Raw genomic sequence first — 27,500 nt, forward strand, 5'->3', positions numbered from 1 at the left:
GGGCGGGGGCGGTGACCCCTCCCCATTAAATCGACACTTGGGTTCACGGGTACAGACTGGTCTGCGCTGATAGATGCTTACACCAAGCACTGGTGCACGCGCATGTGCGAACACACTCGCACGTGTATATGCAAAAGCGATCACAGCCACCATTATATCCCCACCCTCCCTACTGACCCACCCGACCCACTCAGTAACAACCAATCACCCACAAACTCCCCATCCCCCAATATGCTAACAGCTCCACCCCACTTCTTCCATCTTCCCACCCTGAGAAACCCAGAAATACCCACACCCACTCTGCTCCCCTACGTCCCTTCATCCTCCCGCAAACACCCCCACCTACAACCCCCTCCCCATACACCCCACCTATTACCCACTTCCCATACTCACCACCTACTACCCCATGCGTGCTATACCAAATAAAAGCTCCTGGGTTCGAACTGTGCACGGACGAGACGTGTGAAGCAAGTGACCTTTCGCTTACTGCTGCTGCTCACCAAGTGGTAAATAGGTACAGTACCTGGGTACAGTGGACATCTGTGTCCTGACACCTCAGGTAGCACTACATCAGATAACATCACCTCAAGTAACACCACCACAGGTCAAACCTCAAGTAACACCACCTCAGGTCAGACCTCAAGTAACACCACCTCAAGTAACTCTTCAGGTAACACCAGGTAACACCACCTCAAGTAACAAGTAACACTTAAGGTAACACCACTTCAGATAACATCACAGGTAATACCACCTCATAACATCACAAGTAACACCATCTCAAGTAACAATTCAGGTAACACCACAAGTAACACCCCCTCAGGTAACACACGTAACACCACCTCAGGTAACACTTCAGGTAACACCACCTCAAGTAACAAGTAACACTTAAGGTAACACCACTTCAGATAACATCACAGGTAATACCACCTCATAACATCACAAGTAACACCATCTCAAGTAACAATTCAGGTAACACCACAAGTAACACCCCCTCAGGTAACACACGTAACACCTCAGGTAACACCACAAGTAACAGCACCTCAAGTAACACTTCAGGTAACACCGCAAGTAACAGCACCTCAAGTAACACTTCAGGTAACACAAGTAACACCACAGTAACACTTCAGGTAACACCACAAGTAACAGCACCTCAAGTAACACTTCAGGTAACACCACAAGTAACACTTCAGGTAACACCACAAGTAACACCTGAAGTAACACTTCAGGTAACACCACAAGTAACACTTCAGGTAACACCACAAGTAACACCTCAAGTAACACTCCAGGTAACACCACCTCAGGTAACACCACAAGTAACACTTCAGGTAACACCATCTCAAGTAACTCTTCAGGTAACACCACAAGTAGCACTTCAGGTAACACCACAAGTAACTTCAATTAACACCACCTCAGGTAACACCATAATTAACACCACCTCAAGTAACTCTTCAGGTAACACCACAGGTAACACCACCTCAAGTAACAAGTAACACTTAAGGTAACACCACTTCAGATAACATCACAGGTAATACCACCTCATAACATCACAAGTAACACCATCTCAAGTAACAATTCAGGTAACACCACAAGTAACACCCCCTCAGGTAACACACGTAACACCACCTCAGGTAACACCACAAGTAACAGCACCTCAAGTAACACTTCAGGTAACACCGCAAGTAACAGCACCTCAAGTAACACTTCAGGTAACACCACAAGTAACAGCACAGTAACACTACAGGTAACACAAGTAACAGCACAGTAACACTTCAGGTAACACCACAAGTAACAGCACCTCAAGTAACACTTCAGGTAACACAAGTAACACCTCAAGTAACACTTCAGGTAACACCACCTCAGGTAACACCACCTCAGGTAACACCACAAGTAACACTTCAGGTAACACCATATCAAGTAACTCTTCAGGTAACACCAAGTAGCACTTCAAGTAACACCACAAGTAACTTCAATTAACACCACCTCATGTAACACCATAATTAACACCACCTCAAGTAACACTTCAGGTAACACCACAACACCTCAAGTAACACTTCAGGTAACACCACAACACCTCAAGTAACACTTCAGGTAACACCACCACCTCAAGTAAATCTTCAGGTAACACCACCTCAAGTAACTCTTCAGGTAGCACCATCTCAGGTAACACCACAAGTAACACCACCTCAAGTAACTCTTCCGGTAACACCACAAGTAACACTTCAGGTAGCACTACCTCAGGTAACACCACAAGTAACACTTCAGGTAGCACCATCTCAGGTAACACCACAAGTAACACTTCAGGTAGCACCATCTCAGGTAACACCACAAGTAACACCACCTCAAGTAACGCTTCAGGTAACCACCTCTCATCTTCTTACCTCCGTAACGTTACTATGTGATTTTTACACTTGAATCAGAGTTAATTTATTATTATTATTATTATTATTATTATTATTATTATTATTATTATTAAACTGAAGGAAATCTTGTACAAAACACTTCTCTTACCCTCCTCCGTTCCCCAACCCGTGTGCTTCCCCTTCCCAATCCTACATCCTACCAGCCCCTCCCATTCCCCCAGTAATTCTTCCACCACCACCACAAACCCTCACGCCTCACCCACCACACGTGTGCCGCTACTGAGTACTGTATTACACGACCATATACAAAAAGGGTTCACAACTGGACAGGTATCTTTGCCAGATCAACTAGGCGGTGATGGCTGTGTGAGCTAGCGGGCCGCCAGCAGCAACAGCCTGGGTGACTCAAGTAATAACAGACAAGCCTGGCCCAAGACTCGGCTCTGGGAGTAGAAAAAATCTGGGAACTCATCAAGGCATATGAGAGGTACCTTGTGTTTTCCTGGGAGTAAGAACTCTGAGAAAAGAACCCAGTAAGAGCCTGGAAATGAGAGCCTGGGGAAAAGAACCCAACAAAAAGCCTAGAAATGAGAGCCTGGGGAAAAGAACCCAGTAAGAAGCCTAGAGTGAGAGACCTGGGAGTCCTAGCAGTGATAGTGATGCAGTTTTGTGGCTGGAGGCTAATGGGTTAGAATTAGATTCGACATCAGGTACACTAGTCAGAGGAATCTCGCTCTTGCATTTATATAAAGTTTGAGTATATGGGGGCGCCTTCCCTGAAGTGAGGACAAGTCTTAGAGGAGAGTTAACCTCTAGAGCGCCTCTTCTGCATGCACTCCAAGGTGTGCACTATAACCCGGCTGATCAGGAACTGATTTGAGGATTTTGTCGAGTGTCCTCTTGAAGACAGCTAAGAGTTTTATGGTACTTCCCCTTATGCGTGAGGGGAGGGTGTTAGAGGCGTGGTTCCTTTAACGCTTATTGAGTTCTCTGTGTATTATCGTTCTCCTGCTTTTCATCAGAAGTATCCTGTAGGCTTGGGACCAATCCCTCCGGTATCTTCCAGGTGTAGATTATGATGTATCTTTCTCGTCTGCATTCTCCAGAGTACTCTAGGGACTATAAGCAATCCCAGCAATTTAGGTGCTCGACTGAATTTATATGAGCTGTGAAGGTTCTTAAATTTTCCAATTCTGCAGTTTCTCCTGCCTTGAAGGTGGCCACTAGTACACAGCATTATTCCAGCTTAGAAGGTGCTGTTTATTCAATCTTTAATTTTTTTTTGTAGTTGCATTAGTAACATTGTTGTGCTCCTTGAAGGTGAGATATAAAATTATCATTTTCAGGTTTCTCGCATTAGATTTGCTCTTTGTCGAGTAATTTTAGTTTGTCTTGTACCCTGATCTTGTTTTTTTTTTTTCGTCATTCCTCACTAAACATCATATTGTTTTCAGTAGTTCACTGGAAGACTTCGTTTATATTAGCTTGGAGGCTCACTGTATCTTCTATAGATGCCACTTTCATACGGATGCTATTGTCGTCTGCAGATATTAGAATGAGAAAGAGAAGTGGGATGGGTACTGTGCCTTGGGGACACAACTTTTCTTTATAGCAGCCACTAATTTAACTGTTTACTATTATTTTTTGGGTTTTATTTGCTAGGAAGTTAAAATTCATTTGACCACCTTTCCAGATATTCCTTTAGCATATGTTTTGAGTGCAATTACCCAATTGTCGCACTTCTCAAAGGATTTTGCGAATTTGATGTACGCTACATCTGCATTTTGCTTGTTTTCCAGTGCATCCAAGACTGTCGTAATGATCCAGTAGAGCCAGAGGGAGGAACGACCTGTTCTGAACTCATTTTGACCCGGGATGTGCAACTTCTGCAGTTCCATATGATTGGTAATCTTGCTTCGTATATCCCTTTCAATAATCTTGATAACGGTGAGACGTTAGTGCTGTCAGTTTATTTCTTTTTAAATTCCTTTACTGCCGCTTTTGTGGAGTAAGGTAACATTAGTGTTTTGTAACTATGGGATGACTCCAGTGTCCAGGCTCCTTCTCCATAGCATATTTAAGGCTCATGATAGTGGTTTCTTTCCATTCTTAAGGAATACGGAGATCTATGATTCTGAGTCTGGGACCGAGTGCATGGGCATACAATCAGTTGTTTATTTGAAGTCATTTGAGGTGAAGGTTATATCGGAGATTATGGAGATATCTGTAGCGTTTTACATTTCATTCATGAAGAACTCGTTAGGGTCACTGCATGTTCTGTTTCCTTTAGTCAAAAGCACGATACTTGATGCTTTTTCCTTAGATCTTTCGTATGAAAAGAAGTATTTTGAGTATCTCTCAATTTCGTTAACTTGTTTTTGCTCCCTCTGTTCTATCTATCTAGTGTCCAGGGCCGGGCTGCAGCATTAGGAAAACTCTCGAAACCTTTCAGAAGTTATATCTCCTGGACTCTGATGCATATAATTTGATCTCAACGTTTTCCAGTTCCCTAGTCTTGGTTTTTCTTCTTCCGAAAGTGTCCTTTGAAGAGCTTTGTTGTCCATCGTCTTTTCCTATAGTGGCCACGCCTCTCCCTTTCCAACCTGCATCTTCTCCTGGGTCTGGAGCATACTTTTAGTGCCACTGACCTTCCCCTCTCAAAATAATGCTATTATAGTTTTTCCTAACATATTTCAGTAAGCGAGTGCACTTGCCCAGGTTTGAGAAGCTCTAGAAAAGAATAGAGTGGGACCTTCCTCATGTTTGAGGAACTCTAGACATGGATAAAGTGAGCCCTTCCTCAGGTGTAAGGACAGTACTCTTAGACAAAGGACAAATGCAAAGCAAGATTTTAAATAACTTAGGAACTAAATATTTTCTGATCCTGATGAAAATTTCCAACATTGGCGTTTGCAGGAATGAGAAAAAAACAGAATTGTTGATTGAACTTTCTAACGTATGATGTACGTGATTTTTCCAGAGAAATACTACTGATCCTGGCAAACAGTTTGGTAGTAGACATCAAGTGTACGATAATCAGATTTAGCTTTTTAGAATTGTATGCGTCGCACGGGGAGAAGTTTAAAATAAATCATAAGATGAGAGGAATGCTAATTGTGAGGTTAAGTGAGAAATGTTATGGCTGAAGCAGGTGTGTAATGAGACACAAAGCCAGTTATGACTTTTTATTGTGTAGACGTTTGGTTCACCGGAACTTGAAGAATGAAAGTGTGAAAAAATTAATCACCAGTACATGAGTGACTAACACTTGATGTTATCACCAGCACCTGTGTGTATAACACTAGATGTTATCACCAACACCTGTGTGTATAACACTAGATGTTATCACCAGCACCTGTGTGTATAACACTAGATGTTATCACCAGCACTTGTGTGTATAACACTAGATGTTATCACCAGCACCTGTGTGTATAACACTAGATGTTATCACCAGCACTTGTGTGTATAACACTAGATGTTATCACCAGCACCTGTGTGTATAACACTAGATGTTATCACCAGCACCTGTGTGTATAACACTAGATGTTATCACCAGCACCTGTGTGTATAACACTAGATGTTATCACCAGCACTTGTGTGTATAACACTAGATGTTATCACCAGCACTTGTGTGTATAACACTAGATGTTATCACCAGCACTTGTGTGTATAACACTAGATGTTATCACCAGCACCTGTGTGTATAACCAGATGTTATCACCAGCACCTGTGTGTATAACCAGATGTTATCACCAGCACCTGTGTGTATAACCAGATGTTATCACCAGCACCTGTGTGTATAACACTAGATGTTATCACCAGCACCTGTGTGTATAACACTAGATGTTATCACCAGCACCTGTGTGTATAACACTAGATGTTATCACCAGCACCTGTGTGTATAACACTAGATGTTATCACCAGCACTTGTGTGTATAACACTAGATGTTATCACCAGCACCTGTGTGTATAACCAGATGTTATCACCAGCACCTGTGTGTATAACCAGATGTTATCACCAGCACCTGTGTGTATAACCAAATGTTATCACCAGCACCTGTGTGTATAACCAGATGTTATCACCAGCACCTGTGTGTATAACACTAGATGTTATCACCAACACCTGTGTGTATAACACTAGATGTTATCACCAACACCTGTGTGTATAACCAGATGTTATCACCAGCACCTGTGTGTATAACCAGATGTTATCACCAGCACCTGTGTGTATAACACTAGATGTTATCACCAGCACTTGTGTGTATAACACTAGATGTTATCACCAACACCTGTGTGTATAACCAGATGTTATCACCAGCACCTGTGTGTATAACACTAGATGTTATCACCAACACCTGTGTGTATAACCAGATGTTATCACCAGCACTTGTGTGTATAACACTAGATGTTATCACCAGCACCTGTGTGTATAACCAGATGTTATCACCAGCACTTGTGTGTATAACACTAGATGTTATCACCAGCACCTGTGTGTATAACACTAGATGTTATCACCAGCACCTGTGTGTATAACCAGATGTTATCACCAGCACTTGTGTGTATAACACTAGATGTTATCACCAACACCTGTGTGTATAACCAGATGTTATCACCAGCACTTGTGTGTATAACACTAGATGTTATCACCAGCACCTGTGTGTATAACACTAGATGTTATCACCAGCACCTGTGTGTATAACACTAGATGTTATCACCAGCACCTGTGTGTATAACACTAGATGTTATCACCAGCACTTGTGTGTATAACACTAGATGTTATCACCAGCACCTGTGTGTATAACACTAGATGTTATTACCAGCACCTGTGTGTATAACACTAGATGTTATCACCAGCACCTGTGTGTATAACACTAGATGTTATCACCAGCACTTGTGTGTATAACACTAGATGTTATCACCAGCACCTGTGTGTATAACTAGATGTTATCACCAGCACCTGTGTGTATAACTAGATGTTATCACCAGCACCTGTGTGTATAACTAGATGTTATCACCAGCACCTGTGTGTATAACACTAGATGTTATCACCAGCACCTGTGTGTATAACTAGATGTTATCACCAGCACTTGTGTGTATAACACTAGATGTTATCACCAGCACTTGTGTGTATAACACTAGATGTTATCACCAGCACTTGTGTGTATAACACTAGATGTTATCACCAGCACCTGTGTGTATAACTAGATGTTATTACCAGCACCTGTGTGTATAACTAGATGTTATTACCAGCACCTGTGTGAATAACAATAGATATAAATCTTAGGAGAGTTGAGAACAAAAAAGATTAATAATACTGCAGTTGATGGAGAGAGAGACAGTAGCTTGACAACACCACCACAGTTGATGGAGAGAGAGACAGTAGCTTGACAACACCACCATAGTTGATGGAGAGAGAGAGAGAGTAGCTTGACAACACCACCACAGTTGATGGAGAGAGACAGTAGCTTGACAACACCACCACAGTTGATGGAGAGAGAGACAGTAGCTTGACAACACCACCATAGTTGATGGAGAGAGAGAGAGAGTAGCTTGACAACACCACCACAGTTGATGGAGAGAGACAGTAGCTTGACAACACCACCACAGTTGATGGAGAGAGAGACAGTAGCTTGACAACACCACCATAGTTGATGGAGAGAGAGAGAGAGTAGCTTGACAACACCACCACAGTTGATGGAGAGAGACAGTAGCTTGACAACACCACCACAGTTGATGGAGAGAGAGACAGTAGCTTGACAACACCACCACAGTTGATGGAGAGAGACAGTAGCTTGACAACACCACCACAGTTGATGGAGAGAGAGACAGTAGCTTGACAACACCACCACAGTTGATGGAGAGAGACAGTAGCTTGACAACACCACCACAGTTGATGGAGAGAGACAGTAGCTTGACAACACCACCACAGTTGGAGAGAAACAGTAGCTTGACAACACCACCACAGTTGATGGAGAGAGACAGTAGCTTGACAACACCACCACAGTTGATGGAGAGAAACAGTAGCTTGACAACACCACCACCAGTTGATGGAGAGAGATAGTAGCTTGACAACACCACCACAGTTGATGGAGAGAGACAGTAGCTTGACAACACCACCACAGTTGATGGAGAGAGACAGTAGCTTGACAACACCATCACAGTTGATGGAGAGAAACAGTAGCTTGACAACACCACCACCAGTTGATGGAGAGAGATAGTAGCTTGACAACACCACCACCAGTTGATGGAGAGAAACAGTAGCTTGACAACACCACCACAGTTGATGGAGAGAAACAGTAGCTTGACAACACCACCACCAGTTGATGGAGAGAGATAGTAGCTTGACAACACCACCACCAGTTGATGGAGAGAGATAGTAGCTTGACAACACCACCACAGTTGATGGAGAGAGACAGTAGCTTGACAACACCACCACAGTTGATGGAGAGAGACAGTAGCTTGACAACACCACCACAGTTGGAGAGAAACAGTAGCTTGACAACACCACCACAGTTGGAGAGAGACAGTAGCTTGACAACACCACCACAGTTGATGGAGAGAAACAGTAGCTTGACAACACCACAACCAGTTGATGGAGAGAGATAGTAGCTTGACAACACCACCACAGTTGATGGAGAGAGACAGTAGCTTGACAACACCACCACAGTTGATGGAGAGAGACAGTAGCTTGACAACACCACCACAGTTGATGGAGAGAAACAGTAGCTTGACAACACCACCACAGTTGATGGAGAGAAACAGTAGCTTGACAACACCACCACAGTTGATGGAGAGAGACAGTAGCTTGACAACACCACCACAGTTGATGGAGAGAGACAGTAGCTTGACAACACCACCACAGTTGGAGAGAAACAGTAGCTTGACAACACCACCACAGTTGATGGAGAGAGACAGTAGCTTGACAACACCACCACAGTTGATGGAGAGAGACAGTAGCTTGACAACACCACCACAGTTGGAGAGAAACAGTAGCTTGACAACACCACCACAGTTGATGGAGAGAGACAGTAGCTTGACAACACCACCACAGTTGATGGAGAGAGACAGTAGCTTGACAACACCACCACAGTTGATGGAGAGAGAGAGAGAGTAGCTTGACAACACCACCACAGTTGATGGAGAGAGACAGTAGCTTGACAACACCACTACAGTTGATGGAGAGAAACAGTAGCTTGACAACACCACCACAGTTGATGGAGAAAGAGAGAGAGTAGCTTGACAACACCACCACAGTTGATGGAGAGAGAGAGAGAGTAGCTTGACAACACCACCACAGTTGATGGAGAGAGAGAGTAGCTTGACAACACCACCACAGTTGATGGAGAGAGACAGTAGCTTGACAACACCTCCACAGTTGGAGAGAGACAGTAGCTTGACAACACCACCACAGTTGATGGAGAGAGACAGTAGCTTGACAACACCACCACAGCTGATGGAGAGAGACAGTAGCTTGACAACACCACCACAGTTGATGGAGACAGACAGTAGCTTGACAGCACCACCACAGTTGATGGAGAGAGAGAGAGAGTAGCTTGACAACACCACCACAGTTGATGGAGAGAGACAGTAGCTTGACAACACCACCACAGTTGATGGAGAGAGAGAGAGAGAGTAGCTTGACAACACCACCACAGTTGATGGAGAGAGACAGTAGCTTGACAACACCATCACAGTTGATGAAGAATGAGAGAGACAGTAGCTTGACAACACCACCACAGTTGATGGAGAGAGAGGGAGACAGTAGCTTGACAACACCATCACAGTTGATGGAGAGAGAGAGAGACAGTAGCTTGACAACACCACTACAGTTGGAGAGAGAGAGAGACAGTAGCTTGACAACACCACTACAGTTGGAGAGAGAGGGAGACAGTAGCTTGACAACACCATCACAGTTGATGGAGAGAGAGAGAGAGAGAGACAGTAGCTTGACAACACCACAGTTGGAGAGAGAGACAGTAGCTTGACAACACCACCACAGTTGATGGAGAGAGAGAGAGACATGAGCTTGACAACACCACCACAGTTGGAGAGAGAGAGAGAGACAGTAGCTTGACAACACCACAGTTGATGGAGAGAGAGAGAGACATGAGCTTGACAACACCACCACAGTTGATGGAGAGAGAGAGAGAGACAGTAGCTTGACAACACCACAGTTGATGGAGAGAGAGAGAGACATGAGCTTGACAACACCACCACAGTTGATGGAGAGAGAGAGAGAGAGACAGTAGCTTGACAACACCACAGTTGATGGAGAGAGAGAGAGAGAGAGACAGTAGCTTGACAACACCATCACAGTTGATGGAGAGAGAGAGAGAGACAGTAGCTTGACACCATCACAGTTGATGGAGAGAGAGAGAGAGAGAGAGAGACAGTAGCTTGACAACACCATCACAGTTGATGGAGAGAAACAGTAGCTTGACAACACCATCACAGTTGATGGAGAGAAACAGTAGCTTGACAACACCACCACAGTTGATGGAGAGAGACAGTAGCTTGACAACACCACCACAGTTGATGGAGAGAAACAGTAGCTTGACAACACCACCACCAGTTGATGGAGAGAGATAGTAGCTTGACAACACCACCACAGTTGATGGAGAGAGATAGTAGCTTGACAACACCACCACAGTTGATGGAGAGAGAGAGAGAGAGAGAGAGAGAGAGAGAGAGAGAGAGTAGCTTGACAACACCACCACCAGTTGATGGAGAGAGATAGTAGCTTGACAACACCACCACAGTTGATGGAGAGAGACAGTAGCTTTACAACACCACCACAGTTGATGGAGAGAGAGAGAGAGAGAGAGAGAGAGAGAGAGAAGCTTGACAACACCACCACAGTTGATGGAGAGAGAGAGAGAGAGAGAGAGAGAGAGAGAGAGAGAGAGAGAGTAGCTTGACAACACCATCACAGTTGATGGAGAGAGAGAGAGAGAGAGAGAGAGACAGTAGCTTGACAACACCACCACAGTTGATGGAGAGAGAGAGAGAGAGAGAGAGAGAGAGAGAGAGTAGCTTGACAACACCACCACAGTTGATGGAGAGAGAGAGAGAGAGAGAGAGAGAGTAGCTTGACAACACCACCACAGTTGATGGAGAGAGAGAGAGAGAGAGAGAGAGAGAGAGAGAGAGAGAGAGAGAGAGAGAGAGAGAGAGAGAGAGACAGTAGCTTGACAACACCACCACAGTTGATGGAGAGAGACAGTAGCTTGACAACACCACCACAGTTGATGGAGAGAGACAGTAGCTTGACAACACCACCACAGTTGATTGAGAGAGACAGTAGCTTGACAACACCACCACAGTTGATGGAGAGAGAGACGTAGTTGACAACACCACCACAGTTGATGGAGAGAGACGTAGCTTGACAACACCACCACAGTTGATGGAGAGAGACAGTAGCTTGACAACACCACCACCAGTTGATGGAGAGAGAGACAGTAGCTTGACAACACCACCACAGTTGATGAGAGAGAGAGAGAGAGACAGTAAGCTTGACAACACCACCACAGTTGATGGAGAGAGAGAGAGAGAGAGACAGTAGCTGGACAAAACCAACACAGTTGATGGAGAGGAGAGAGAGAGAGAGACAGTAGCTTGACAACACCACCACAGTTGATGGAGAGAGAGAGAGAGAGAGACAGTAGCTTGACACCACAGTTGGAGAGAGAGAGAGAGAGAGAGAGAGAGAGAGAGAGAGAGACAGTAGCTTGACACCACAGTTGGAGAGAGAGAGAGAGAGAGAGAGAGAGAGAGACAGTAGCTTGACAACACCACGACAGTTGATGGAGAGAGAGAGAGACAGTAGCTTGACACCACAGTTGGAGAGAGAGAGAGAGAGAGAGAGACAGTAGCTTGACAACACCACCACAGTTGATGGAGAGAGAGAGAGAGAGAGACCGTAGCTTGACAACACCACCACAGTTGATGGAGAGAGAGAGAGAGAGACAGTAGCTTGACAACACCACCACAGTTGATGGAGAGAGAGAGAGACAGTAGCTTGACACCACAGTTGGAGAGAGAGAGAGAGAGAGAGAGAGAGACAGGAGCTTGACAACACCACTACAGTTGATGGAGAGAGAGAGAGACAGTAGCTTGACAACACCACCACAGTTGATGGAGAGAGAGAGAGAGAGACAGTAGCTTGACAACACCACCACAGTTGATGGAGAGAGAGAGAGACAGTAGCTTGACACCACAGTTGGAGAGAGAGAGAGAGAGAGAGAGAGAGAGACAGGAGCTTGACAACACCACTACAGTTGATGGAGAGAGAGAGAGACAGTAGCTTGACAACACCACTACAGTTGATGGAGAGAGAGAGAGACAGTAGCTTGACAACACCACTACAGTTGATGGAGAGAGAGAGAGAGACAGTAGCTTGACAACACCACCACAGTTGATGGAGAGAGAGAGAGACAGTAGCTTGACAACACCACTACAGTTGATGGAGAGAGAGAGAGACAGTAGCTTGACACCACAGTTGGAGAGAGAGAGAGAGAGAGAGAGAGAGACAGTAGCTTGACACCACCACAGTTGATGGAGAGAGAGAGAGAGAGAGACAGTAGCTTGACAACACCACCACAGTTGATGGAGAGAGAGAGAGAGACAGTAGTAACGACAACACCACCACACTTGATGGAGAGAGAGAGAGAGAGAGACAGTAGCTTGACAACACCACCACAGTTGATGGAGAGAGAGAGAGAGAGAGACAGTAGCTTGACACCACAGTTGGAGAGAGAGAGAGAGAGAGAGAGAGAGAGGGAGACAGTAGCTTGACAACACCACCACAGTTGATGGAGAGAGAGAGACAGTAGCTTGACACCACAGTTGGAGAGAGAGAGAGAGAGAGAGAGAGAGAGAGAGAGAGAGAGAGAGAGACAGTAGCTTGACAACACCACCACAGTTGATGGAGAGAGAGAGAGAGAGAGACAGTAGCTTGACAACACCACCACAGTTGATGGAGAGAGAGAGAGAGAGAGACAGTAGCTTGACAACACCACCACAGTTGGAGAGAGAGAGAGAGAGACAGTAGCTTGACAGTTGAGAGAGAGAGAGAGAGAGAGAGAGGGAGACAGTAGCTTGACAACACCACCACAGTTGATGGAGAGAGAGAGAGAGACAGTAGCTTGACAACACCACCACAGTTGATGGAGAGAGAGAGAGAGAGAGACAGTAGCTTGACAACACCACCACAGTTGATGGAGAGAGAGAGAGAGAGAGACAGTAGCTTGACAACACCACCACAGTTGATGGAGAGAGAGAGAGAGAGAGAGACAGTAGCTTGACAACACCACCACAGTTGATGGAGAGAGAGAGAGAGAGAGACAGTAGCTTGACAACACCACCACAGTTGATGGAGAGAGAGAGAGACAGTAGCTTGACACCACAGTTGGAGAGAGAGAGAGAGAGAGAGAGAGAGAGACAGTAGCTTGACACCACAGTTGGAGAGAGAGAGAGAGAGAGAGAGAGAGAGACAGGAGCTTGACAACACCACTACAGTTGATGGAGAGAGAGAGAGACAGTAGCTTGACAACACCATCACAGTTGATGGAGAGAGAGAGAGACAGGAGCTTGACAACACCACTACAGTTGATGGAGAGAGAGAGAGACAGGAGCTTGACAACACCACCACAGTTGATGGAGAGAGAGAGAGACCGTAGCTTGACAACACCATCACAGTTGATGGAGAGAGAGAGAGACAGTAGCTTGACAACACCACTACAGTTGATGGAGAGAGAGAGAGAGAGACAGGAGCTTGACAACACCACCACAGTTGATGGAGAGAGAGAGACAGTAGCTTGACAACACCATCACAGTTGATGGAGAGAGAGAGACAGTAGCTTGACAACACCACCACAGTTGGAGAGAGAGCCAGCTTGACAACACCACCACAGTTGATGGAGAGAGAGAGAGAGAGAGAGAGAGAGAGAGAGAGAGAGAGACAGTAGCTTGACAACACCACCACAGTTGGAGAGAGAGAGAGAGAGACAGTAGCTTGACACCATCACAGTTGATGGAGAGAGAGAGAGGAGCTTGACAACACACTACAGTTGATGGAGAGAGAGAGAGACTGTAGCTTGACAACACCATCACAGTTGATGGGGAGAGAGAGAGAGAGAGAGAGAGGCAGAGAGAGAGGCAGAGAGAGAGAGAGAGAGAGAGAGAGAGAGAGAGGCAGTAGCTTGACACCACCAAGGCTGATGGAAGCAGGTTCTACTGTGACGACATCTCCTGTAGCTACGTTTCGCTCACCAGGAATTTTACGAAGTGAATACAAACAATACTGTGTCCTCGATTCGTTCAAGTTGATCAGACGGGAATTCATCTTAAACCTGTACTGAGACTTGTTACCAGATGTTCCATCATCTCTCTCTCTCTCTCTCTCTCTCTCTCTCTCTCCGCTCCATTGATTTCTCTCATTACGTCATCTAACGTTTAGTTCCTCCAGTACCTGGTGTTATGTTTAGTTCATCCAGTGCCTAGTGTTATGTTCAGTTCCTCCAGTACCTAGTGTTATGCTTAGTTCCTCCAGTACCTCCTGTTATGTTTGGTTCCTCCAGTTCCCGGTGTTACTTTCATCAGTCCAATACTAGTGTAACATGTTTAATCTAATGTCATTTATGAGCCTGCCACAGCCTGGGTATGCGGCGCCAGGCATCTCTCACTGGATAGGCCCACGAGACAAGCAAGCTGGGCTCCCCAAGTATTACCATTAAATCGCTTCCATAACAGCCCATCGTTGTTTTCCTCGCTATTATTTCCCATCTATCGAACCCTAAATTATCGTGGTACTTTAGTTGCTACTGTGTTGTTGAAGGAAGATGGTAAATTTGTCAGGCAGGAACTGCTCCTTGTGAATTATTGCTGACGCTTCTTGATCAGGTTATTCTCATCAAGGTGGCTTCTTGATCTATCGACTCTCTTGTTTCTAGTACTTAGCCTTTTATTGAGATCAGGCTCAATGGACGGTAATTTGATGGTATGGACTTATATCCTCATTTAAAACTATTATTACATTAGCCATCTTCAGCATCTCCGTCACAATACAAGTTTGTAATGTACTGACCAGACTAGTTAAATGTTCACCAAGTTCCCTCTTACACTCTTAAGTACCCTTGAGAACAGGTCGCCAGGGACCGGAGACTTATTTTGTTTTAATATATCTTAACGATGTGATATCTACGTGTCTAGTGACTGTGATGATAATTATTTTTTCCTCTTCAAGCGATTTTTTTAAATTGCTGGGATATCATTTGTGTCTTCCCGTGTGAAGAACAACAGGAAGTAGCCGTTAAACAGAGAGTGCATTTCCTGCTCATTATCAGTAAGGTATCAAGATCCTATTGCAAGTGATCCCATCGTTTTCCTGAGCTTTGTCCTGAATTCTTTTATAATTTTTGTCATTTTAACTCGGTTAAATTCGCCTAGAATTACTACAATATCTTGTCGTGAACTTAGATATACTTGGATGGGCTAATAGTGTTTTTCTAGTACTGTAGCCCGGCCTTGAGCCAGGCTTATCTGGTACTTGTCTGGTATCTTCACCAGGTACCAGATCAACCAGGCTGCGACGTTTATGTGGGCCAGCGGGCAGCCAGGCAAGCACCAGACGTTTTGTCGAGTGATTTGCGTTTGTCCTGTGCTCTCAAGTTTATTATTTATCTCCTTAGCCCTTCCGTAACATAGTGACTGAAATTTGTCCTCAGCGAATATCATATTGTGAGTAGTTTACTGGAAGATTTGGTTGATATCATCTTAGAGGAACACTTTATCTTCTGTGGTTGACACACTCGTGCAGGCTCTAATATCGTCTGCAAAGGATGACTCAGTGATATGGTTTACATCCCTGTCTTTGTCAGATATGAGAATGAGGATGGGGAGTTGGGGCGAGTACTGGGCCTTAGGGAACATAATCTATCACTAACAGCCTGTAATTTTACTCTGTTGGCTATTACTCTTTGGTTTCTTTGTTTCAAAGTTAAATATCCATCTGCCCACCTCTACGGTTATTTATTTTGCCCGTATTATGTGAGTAATTACCCAGCGGTCGCACTTGTCAAAGACTTTTACATAGTCGATGTACACTACACCTCAATTTTGCTATCTTGCGGTGTATCCATGTAATGGTCCAGCAGTTGCGAGAGGTGGGGGCGATCTGTTCTTAACCCATGTTGACCTGGGCTGTGCAAATTTTGCAAGTCTGTGATTGGTAATCTTGCTTCTTAAAACCCTTTCAAAAATCTTTATAATATGGGGCGTCAGCACTCTGTCTACCTGGAGGGTATTCCGCTGCGGCCCGGTCTCTGACCAGGCCTCCTGGTGGATAACGGCCTTATCAACCAGGCTGTTACTGCTGGCTGCACGTAGTCCAACGTATGAACCACAGCCCAGCTGACCCGGCACTGACTTTAGGTATCTGTCCAGCTCCCACTTGAAGACAACCAGGGTTCTATTGGTAATTCCCCTTATGGCTGGTGGGAGGCTGTTGAACAGCCTTGGGCTCCTGACACTATCAGTTTCCTCGCAGATGTGATAGTGGCACTGTTGTGGTCCTTGAAGGTGAGGACTTCAGACATTACCACACCCAGGTCCTTCACATTATTTTTCCGCTCTGTTGTGTGATTGGAGTTTGTAGTATACTCAGTCCTAGTTGGACTTGTTGGAAGCAGTTAGAATTTGTCTTCATTGAACATAATATTGTTCTCCGTTGCCCATTGGAAAACTTGGTTTGTATCTTCTTGGAGATTTGCCGTGTCCTCAGTGGATGACACACTCATGCAGATCCTAGTATCGTCTGCAAAGGATGATACGGTGCTATGGTTTACATCTCTGTTTATGTCTGATATGAGGATGAGGAACAGGATAGGTGCGAGTACTGTGCCTTGTGGAACAGAGGTCTTCACTATGGCAGCTGCCGACCTAACTCTCTTTACCACTACTCTTTGTGTTCGATTGGTTAGAAAGTTGAAGATCCATCTGCCTACTTTGCCAGTTATCCCTTTAGCACACATTTTGTGTGCTATTACACCATGATCGCACTTGTCAAAGGCTTTTGCAAAATCTGTGTATACGACATCTGCATTCTGCTCTGAACCCATGTTGCCCTGGATTGTGCAATTGTTGGGAGTCCAAGTGGTATGCAATGCTGCTTCTAAGAACTCTTTCGAAGATTTTTATGTGGGACATTATAGATATAGTTCTTAGCTATTGCTTTTCTGTCACCTTTATTGAGTGGGGCTATGTCCGTTGTTTTTAGTGACTGTGAAATCTTACCTGTATCTATGCTCCTTCTCCATAGCATAATTAGGGCCCTTGGGAGAGGTTTCTTGCAGTTCTTAATGAATACAGAGTTCCACGAGTCTAGGCCTGGGGCTGAGTGCATGGGCATGTTGTCAGTGGCTTTCTCAGTCTAGTTAGGGTTATGTCAGAAATTTGGCATACGTTGACGGTTTTGAGGCTCATTGATGAGAAAATTATTTGGATTGTCTGACTTTAGACTGGTTAGTGGCTCGCTGAACACAGAGTCATATTGAGATTTCAGCATCTCACTCATTTCTTTGTTGTCATCTTTGTTGGATCCGTCTTGTCTGAGCAGGGACCCTGTACTAGATGTGGTTTTTGCTTTGTTTTTGACATATGAAAAGAAATATTTCTAATTTCTTTCAATTTAACTAATCGCTTTTAGCTCCTCTTGTCTCTCCTGGATCCTGTATGAGTTCTTTAACTTAAGCTCATTATTTTCCACTTCCCTGGTTAGTGCTTCTGTGTTTCAGATAATCTGACATTCTTGAGGAGCTCAGTGATTCTTCGCTTTCTCTTGTAGAGGGAGCATTTCTCTCTTTCCAGTTTACTTCTTCTCTTCTTTTTTCTTATGGGAATATGCCGTGAACATACTTCAGCTACCAGAAAGTTGATCTTTTGAAGGCACTGGTTAGGGTCCATGTTATTTAAGATATCTTCCCAACATGTTTTATTTAGGACATAGTTTACCTGTATGCATTTTGCTGGTCAGGATCCCTGTGCATATAAGTCTGGACTGCGATGAGATTGTGATCAGAATTAGTTTTTTTTTTTATATTGTTATGTTTCTTACCAGGCCCTTGTTATTTGTGAAAATAAGGTCAAGTGTGTTCTCCAGTCTTGTTGGCTCCACTATCTGCTGACTTCGGGTGTGTTTATGGCAGAAATTCAGCAGCTCACGTGTGACTTCATCTGAGCTGCCTCCAGGGATTATTTCTGCTACATTATTTGCTACATTCTTTCATTTTGTATGCCTCAGATTGACGTCACCAAGCAGCAAGATGTTTGGGGATGGGGATGGAAGGTTTTCCAGACAGTAGTCAGTTTTCGATAGCTGTTCCTTGAATTGCTAGGAAGTTGCATCTGGTGGTTTATATACAGGTACAGTGACTAAGTTTTGGTTGTCAATTTTTGTTAGAGCTTCAACTACATCATTTGTGGTGTTCAGTATCTCCGCACAAATGAGCGACTCTTTGACATACAGGCCAACCCCCTCTTGTTGCCTGTTCTTTCTGTCGCATCTGTAAAGGTTGTACCCAGGTATCCATATTTCGTTGTTAAAGTAATCCTTAGCGTGGGTCTCTGTGAAGGCTGCAAACAGTGCATTTCACTCCCCTAGATGTCCGCTGATGAAAGGTATTTTGTTGGTGCTGGATGGCTTAAAGCCCTGTATATTAGCAAGTATAAATGAGGTTGTGTTGCATGTTTGTTGGGGGGATTTTGTTGTTGGCATCAGTAGCTGTGAGTCTGGAGGGGCCACTGGCTGTGCCTCCAGTCCAACAAGGCTCCAAGGTGGTGAACTATTTTGGTTATTTCTTTCCATTTTCTTTCTTCATTTCCTACCACTAAAAAATCACTTGTAGTGGAGTTGTCAACTACTGTAACTACTAAGATTTGTTTTATGAGGTGTTTACTTCTTCCTTGTTCCTTTTAATTGGTATGTGGGGCAGTTGGTGTTTTAACATTTTTTTTTTTTTTTGAGGACTGAAGAGTGACATATCTCAGGGTGGAGGAATCTGCAAGACAGGAGGTTGCGGCATTTTTTGGGATGCTCAAAGTTGCATGTCCCATTTGTTTTCCCCGATATTTCATGCTTACAGATGCCCCAAGCATATAATTTGCACCATTTTGCTTTTGGTTATATACAGTTTGTACTGGATGTATTACCAATTTGTGCAGATCCTAGAACTGCACTACACTCTTCGATAGCCAGGCCAGAGACACCATCTGTTTTCAGGAGGCCAACATTTTCCCTGGAAGAGGGCTGCTCTACTGCATCTGTAATTGTAAGAGTCTTTAGCTGAATCCAGATTTGCACTATGGCTGGAGGCTGAGTATGGCTCAGCCGTAGGGCTGGGGGCTGGGGGCTGAGCTAGCTGATTATTTTGTTTCCTGTGTTTTTCTTCCAGTGGGTGTCTATTTTTGGGTCAGCTGTTGTAGATGGGACATTCTGAGTGTTAAACTTTACTCCTCTCCCATGCTCTATATATTCTGGGTAGACTATCCAATAGTTCCTCTTTGTTTTCATGCTTATTATTTAATAACCTCCTGAGTACTTTCCTGGCATCTGTTCATAGTTCCACATTCTTATTGCAGATCCAGAAACACCTTTCTAGATGGATGTCATTTTTGGATGCTATGTTTATTCTTGCACAGGAGACATGTTTTGTAAAAGAAAGGTTGAATGTGATTCTGGATTTTTTCCAAGAGCCTTTTCACATGTCCCCCAGGTATACTGTACTGCCATCCTGCATATATCCTACTTGCAAACTGGGTACCACAAGAACCTAATTTCCACTTTACCTTTCTGCTCTGCACTCAATGCATTGTTATATGGGATGTATATAATACAGAGACTTAAAACATTTATGTATAACATCACACAGACTTTTCCAATTCGGGTATATTTCCAGAGTACCCCACATACACAAGCCAGGTGCATGTTCTCTAGCTAAGGTTGGGGTTATTGTAGTGTGGGGTATATGGTGGGCCTGTGTGGTTGTTTTGCTACCACCTTTCTGTCTTGGGGCAGTATCAGTGGTATTTAATGACTGCGGGATGACTCCAGTGTCCAGGCTCCTCTATAAAATATGCAAGGCACGTGATGATAGTTTCATGCAATTCTTGATGAATATAGATTCACCAGGAGTCAGGGGCGAGCCTGGGGGCGGAGTGCATGAGCATGTAATCAAAGGCTTCTTCAAAGTCATATGGGGTTATATCATATATTAGGGAGATGTCTGGAGGATTTTGTGTATCATTCGTTCGGGCCGTTAAAATTTAGGCTGATCAATGGCTCACTGAACACTGAATCATATTGGAATTTGAGTAATTCACTCATTTCTTTGTTGTTGTCAATGTTCCATATCCTTTAAAAGGCCAATACTAAAGGGTTTTGCCCTGGATTTTGCATGTGTGAGGAAGTATTTTAGGCTTCTCTCAATTTATGGCATTTTGCTCTGTTTGTCTGTCTCTCCTGAGTCTGTGTCATGAGTGTCTGATTCATGTTCTCTCTTTCGTTGTCATCAGGTGTAGTTATTCTAGTGTTCAAACATCGTTCACTCATGTTAGCTCTAGAACTAATCTTCTGTACCCCTGACCTCCTTCATTCTTCTCTCTGACCCCTTCGTTCTTCCCTTTGGCCTCTATCATTCTTCCCTCTGACGTTCTTTATTCTTATCCCTGAACCCCCTCCCTGCATTTTTACCACTAACCCCAAACATTCTTCCCCCTGACCCCAACCATTCCTTCCCCTGACCCCAACCGTTCCTTCTCCTGACCCCAACCATTCCTTCCTTTCCCTCCCTCTAGTACCCGTAATCCCAACCCACACCAACAACGTCACCCCCACCACCCACACCAACAACGTCACCCCCACCACCCACACCAACAACGTCACCCCCCACTACCCACACCAACAACGTCACCCCCACCACCCACACCAACAACGTCACCCCCACCACCCACACCAACAACGTCACCCCCCACTACCCACACCAACAACGTCACCCCCACTACCCACACCAACAACGTCACCCCCACTACCCACACCAACAACGTCACCCCCACTACCCACACCAACAACGTCACCCCCACTACCCACACCAACAACGTCACCCCCACGACCCACACCAACAACGTCACCCCCACTACCCACACTAACAACGTCACCCCCACTACCCACACCAACAACGTCACCCCCCACTACCCACACTAACAACGTCAACCCCACCACCCACACCAACATCGCCCCCACAACCCACACCATCAGCGTCACCCCCACCACCCACACCAACAACGTCACCACTCACACTAAGAAAGTCACTGCTAATAATAATAATAATAATAATAATAATAATAATAATATTAATATATTTACTTCAAGTACATAGTATACAAACATAGTTGACATCAATGACATACTACTATATAGAAAGCCTCTTGTTATGTAGAGCATTTCTGGCAAATTAGGTCAGTTTTGTCCCAGGATGCGACCCACACCAATCAACTAACACCCAGGTACCCATTTTATACTGATGGGTGAACAGGGACAGCAGGTGTCTTATGGAAACACGTCCCTAGTGTTTTCCAGCCGTACCGGAGGAGATTCAAACACGGGACCTCTGAGTGCGCTAGCGATCCAGCTACGGGACATCTCAACCAACTACACCAACAAAGTCACCACCCACACCAACGTCACCACCCTCACTAACAACGTCACCACCCACACCAATAAAGTCACCACCCACACCAACGTCACCACCCTCACTAACAACGTCGCCACCCACACCAGCAAAGTTACCACCCACACCAACAACGTCAGCATCCACACCAACAACGTCAGCACCCACACCAACAACGTCACCACCCACACCAACAACGTCGCCACCCACACCAACAACGTCGCCACCCATGCCAACAACGTCACCACCCACACCAACAACGTCGCCACCCATGTCAACAACGTCACCACCCTCACTAACAACGTCGCCACCCACACCAGCAAAGTTACCACCCACACCAACAACGTCACCACCCACACCAGCAACGTCGCCACCACCAACGTCAGCCCCGGGCCCAGACTCGTGGAACTCTGTTTTCATTAAGAACTGCAAGAAACACCTCTCGCGTGCCCTAAGTACACTATGGAGGAGGAGCTTGGACATGGGTGAAATTCCACAGTCACTTAAAACAACGGATATAGCCCCACTCCATAAAGGTGGCAGCAAAGCATTAGCTAAGAACTATAGACCAATAGCTCTGACGTCCCACATCATAAAAATCTTTGAAAGAGTGCTAAGAAGCAGGATTGCAAATCACCTGGATTCCCAAAATCTGCACAATCCAGGGCAACATGGGTTCAGGGCAGGTCGCTCCTGCCTCTCACAACTACTGGATCACTATGACATGGCCTTGGATGCACTGGAAGAAAATCAGAATGCAAATGTAATATACACAGACTTTGCAAAAGCATTTGACAAATGCGATCATGGCGTAATAGCCCATAAAATACGGGCTAAAGGAATAACTGGGAAAGTGGGGAGATGGATCTTCAACTTCCTAACAAATCGAACACAAAGAGTAGTGGTCAACAGAGTTAAATCGGAGGCTGCCATAGTGAAGAGCTCTGTTCCACAAGGCACAGTACTCGCCCCCATCTTATTCCTTATCCTCATATCAGACATAAACAGAGATATACACCACAGCACCGTATCATCCTTATACTAGGATCTGCATGAGGCTGTCATCTGCTGAGGACGCGGTTAACCTCCAAGAAGATATAAACAAAGTTTTCCAGTGGGCAACGGTAAACAATATGATGTTCAATGAGGACAAATTCCAACTACTCCGTTATGGAAAACTGGAGGAGATAATAACTAGAACAGAGTATACTACTGACTCCGGCCATACAATAGAGCGGAAAAATAATGTAAGGGACCTGGGAGTAGTAATGTCTGAGGATCTCACTTTCAAGGATCACAACAGTGCCACGATCGCACGTGCAAAGAAAATGATAGGATGGATAATGAGAACTTTCAAAACGAGAGATGCCAAGCCTATGATGATCCTTTTCAAATCACTTGTTCTCTCTAGGCTGGAATACTGCTGTACATTAACATCTCCATTCAAAGCAGGTGAAATCGCAGATCTGGAGAGTGTACAGAGATCCTTTACTGCACGTATAAGTTCTGTCAAGCACCTTAACTACTGGGAACGCTTGGAAGCACTTGACTTGTACTCGTTGGAACGCAGGAGGGAGAGATATATCATAACCTACACTTGGAAAATCCTGGAAGGAATGGTCCCAAATCTGCACACAGAAATCACTCCCTACGAAAGTAAAAGACTGGGCAGGCGATGCAAAATGCCGCCAATAAAAAGTAGGGGCGCCATTGGTACACTAAGAGAAAACACCATAAGTGTCCGGGGCCCAAAACTGTTCAACAGCCTCCCATCAAGCATTAGGGGAATTGCCAATAAACCCCTGGCTGCCTTCAAGAGAGAGCTGGACAGATACCTAAAGTCAGTGCCGGATCAGCCGGGCTGTGGCTCGTACGTTGTACTGCGTGCGGCCAGCAGTAACAGCCTAGTTGATCAGGCCCTGATCCATCGGGAGGCCTGGTCATGGACCGGGCCGCGGGGGCGTTGATCCCCGGAATAACCTCCAGGTAACCTCCAGGTAACCCACACCAACAACGTCGCCACCCATGCCAACAACGTCACCACCCACACCAACAACGTCGCCACCCATGTCAACAATGTCACCACCCTTACTAACAACGTCACCACCCTCACTAACATCGTCACCACCCTCACTAACAACGTCACCACCCATACCAACAACGTCACCACACACATCAACAACGTCACCACCCACACCAACAACGTCACCACCCTCACTAACAATGTCGCCAACCTCACTAACAACGTCACCACCCATACCAACAACGTCACCACCCACACCAACAACGTCACCACCCACACCAACAACGTCACCACCCACACCAACAACGTCACTACCACCAACAACAACCCTGGCACCCTTACCTATCTACCCCAATTTGACCCCCTCCTCTCCCCTGCTTAAGGCCCCCCTCCCCTTCCCCCAGCAGACACCCCTCCCGTCCCTACCCCTAGGACGGCACATAGGCCCCTCTTACCCCGGAGGTAGTGTGAGAAAGGAAATGAGGGTTCTACACCAGTGAGCGTCATCCTGCCCCCCCCCTTGCCCCTCCCCCTCCCTTCGGCCCCTTCCTCTTTTCCCTACTACCAGTCCTACGCCATCTTGCCCCTCATTCACTCTATCTTTCGCTTCCCCCCTGCCCCTCACTACCTCCTGACCCCTTTTTCCCCCTCGTTCTTTCCTGCCCTCCCTCTCTACCTCTTGTCCTCTTTCCCCTCCTGCCCCTCTACCCTCCTGCCTTCTCTCCCACCTGCCACCCTTCCTTTCTTCATCACTGTCCATGGTGCCATCACTGGCTGCGATACCATCACTGCCCATGGTGCCATTACTGGCCATGGTGTCATCACTGTCCATGGTGCCATCACTGGTCATGGTGCCGTCACTAGCTACAGTGGCATCGCTGCCCATGATCACAACAATGTTTCTATCACATCTGCTACGATAATGATAGGATGGATAATGAGAACCTTCAAAACTAAGGATGCCAAGCCCATGATGATTCTCTTCAAAGCGCTTGTGCTCTCTATACTGGAATATTGCTGTACCTAACGGCTTCTTTCAAGGCAGGCGAAATTGCAGACCTGGAGAATGTACAGAGAACTTTAACGGCACACATGAGTACGATAAAGCACCTAACAACTGGGAACAGTTGAGGTCCCTTGATTTGCCCTGGAATGCAGGCGAGAAAGATACATGATTATATACACTTGGTGAAGTCTAGAGGGACTAGTCCTAAATTTACACACGAAAATCACTCCCTACGATAGCAAAATACTCGGCAGGAGATGCAACATCCCCCCAATGAAAAACTGTCGCCACGAGTACACTAAGAGACACAGTAAGTGTCAGGGGCCCATGACTGTTCAGCTGCCTCCCAACATACATAAGGAAGATTACCAGTAGACCCCTGTCTGTCTTCAAGAAGGCACTGGACAGGCACCTAAAGTCAGTACCTGATCAACCGGGCTGTGGTTCGTTCACTGGTCTGCGTGCGGCCAGCAGTAACAGCCTGGTTGATCAGACCCTGTTCCACCAGGAGGCCTGGTTACAGACCGGGCCACTGGGGCGTTGATCCTTGAACCCTATCCAGATATACTCTGCCCATGGTGCCATCATTGGTTGTGGTACCATCACTGGCTACAATGGCATCACTGCCCATGGTACCATCACTGCCGATAATGCCGTCATTGGTCATGGTGCCATCACTGCCGAAAGTGCCATCATTGGTCAGGGTACCATCACTGCTGATATTGCCATCACAGCCTGTAATGCCATCATTGGTCATAGTACCATCACTGCCGATAGTGCCATCACTGGTTACAATGGCATCACTGCCGATAGTGCCATTGGTCATGGTACCGTCACTGCCGATAGTACCATCATTAGTCGAGGTGCCATCACTGCCGATAGTGCCATCATTGGTCATGGTGTCATCACTACCGATAGTGCCATCATTGGTCATGGTGCCATCATTGGCTGTAAGAACATGAGAAGGAAGGAGCACTGCAGCAGGCCAGTAGGCCTGCTGCAGTGCTCCTTCCTGGTCCAGTTTACACCCACCCACACCTACCCATTTAACCTATTTTTAAAGCTACACGAGGTTTTCCCTTCAATGTTTTTGTCTTAGATTTTTAAGCACGTTATTTATGTTACCATTATTTATTCCTATTTTCCACTGATACATCTCAATCATATCACACCTAATTCTAAGTCTTTCTAGAGAGCGCAGGTTCAGTGCCCTCAGTCTTTCCTCTTAGGAAAGATTTTGATACATGGGATCAACTCTGTCATCCTTAAGTGTACGTTTTCCAGCACATTTGTGTCCATTCTGCAATATTGTGACCAGAACTGTGCAGCAAAATCTCAATGAGGCTTCACCAGTGATACAGTTGAAACATAACCTGAGGATTCCTGTTAGTTATTCTTCTTGATATGAAGTTAAGAATTCTATTAGCTTTGTTGTGAGCTATTACGAACACAGGTAAAGAATGGCCTGTGAGACCTGGTTGTAATAGGAATCGGAGCAGAGTTAACCAGTAGACTATAATGTATAGTTTGCCTTCACCCACTTATATACAGATATGTACACTATGTACAGATAGAATAATAAGTCTACACCATGGTGACAGATGGCAAAGCAGAAGCCAGAGAGAGTGCACTGTATTCAACCAACAGGTAAGCAAATCTGCCAATGCTTCTTGCAAGTGAAACACATTGCTTCAGCTTTGGCAGGCTTGCCTGTGATTGGTTAATGAACCAAGGTTCTGATTTAACAATGGGTACCATATTGATCGTTAAACCCTTAGCATCCGGTTCACTGGTTGGGAGGTGGCCTATATAGGAGTGTGACATATGCCGATTAAATTGTAACATACTCTTTGCATGCAACAACCCAACCCCAGAAGGGCTCTCCACCTCCATGGGTAGCTTGCCACCATTGCACTGAACAATAATGGAACCACTTTTCCTCTCAACCAATCAACTCTTTCTCGAGACTCAAAGTCAAACTCTATCCCAGAGCGAGACAGCAGACAGTAGGGTTAATGTTGGTTCAAGACACTTGTGGACGGCAACAGAATATCCCCACACACACAAAAAAAGCCCACCAGCATCATTAAAAAACATTTTTAAAGGAAAAAAAAAGAGCTAAACTACCCATATAGTCCCTAACACATCCTAACTTAAATCAAACATGGGGAAAGGGAATCGGCCAGCTTATTTTCCTTGATGGCAATATGGATGAGTTTAATATTGTAAGGTTGCAATCCTGAGACTCCATCTCATCAGACGTGTGTTGTGGTGTTTCATGGAATTGAGGTAAACCAGAGGATTGTGATTGCTGTAGACTGTGACCACTTGGGACGACTGCCCCATATAGACCTCAAAATGTTCCAATGCAAGTATCAGAGCTAGGGTTT

The 27,500-nt window shown here is 45.3% G+C and overlaps 1 protein-coding gene across 2 annotated transcripts in view; it reads left to right on the forward strand.

The window, feature by feature from the left end:
• The window catches only part of LOC128692644 (protein sprouty-like), a 123,397-nt gene that overhangs the window by 81,506 nt on the left and 14,391 nt on the right, over window positions 1–27,500 (forward strand). Inside the window, exon 1 of one of the 2 annotated variants that reach the window (XM_053781885.2) lies at window positions 4,243–4,265. The exons of the other annotated variant lie outside the window; for it this stretch is intronic. The gene's annotated coding sequence lies outside the window, so the exon portion shown is untranslated. Of the gene's footprint in view, window positions 1–4,242; window positions 4,266–27,500 lie in introns of those variants that run through there. 2 annotated transcript variants of the gene reach the window in all.

The sequence above is a fragment of the Cherax quadricarinatus genome, chromosome 6 (genome assembly GCF_038502225.1).
Source record: "Cherax quadricarinatus isolate ZL_2023a chromosome 6, ASM3850222v1, whole genome shotgun sequence".
Classification (NCBI taxonomy): Eukaryota; Metazoa; Arthropoda; class Malacostraca; order Decapoda; family Parastacidae; genus Cherax; species Cherax quadricarinatus.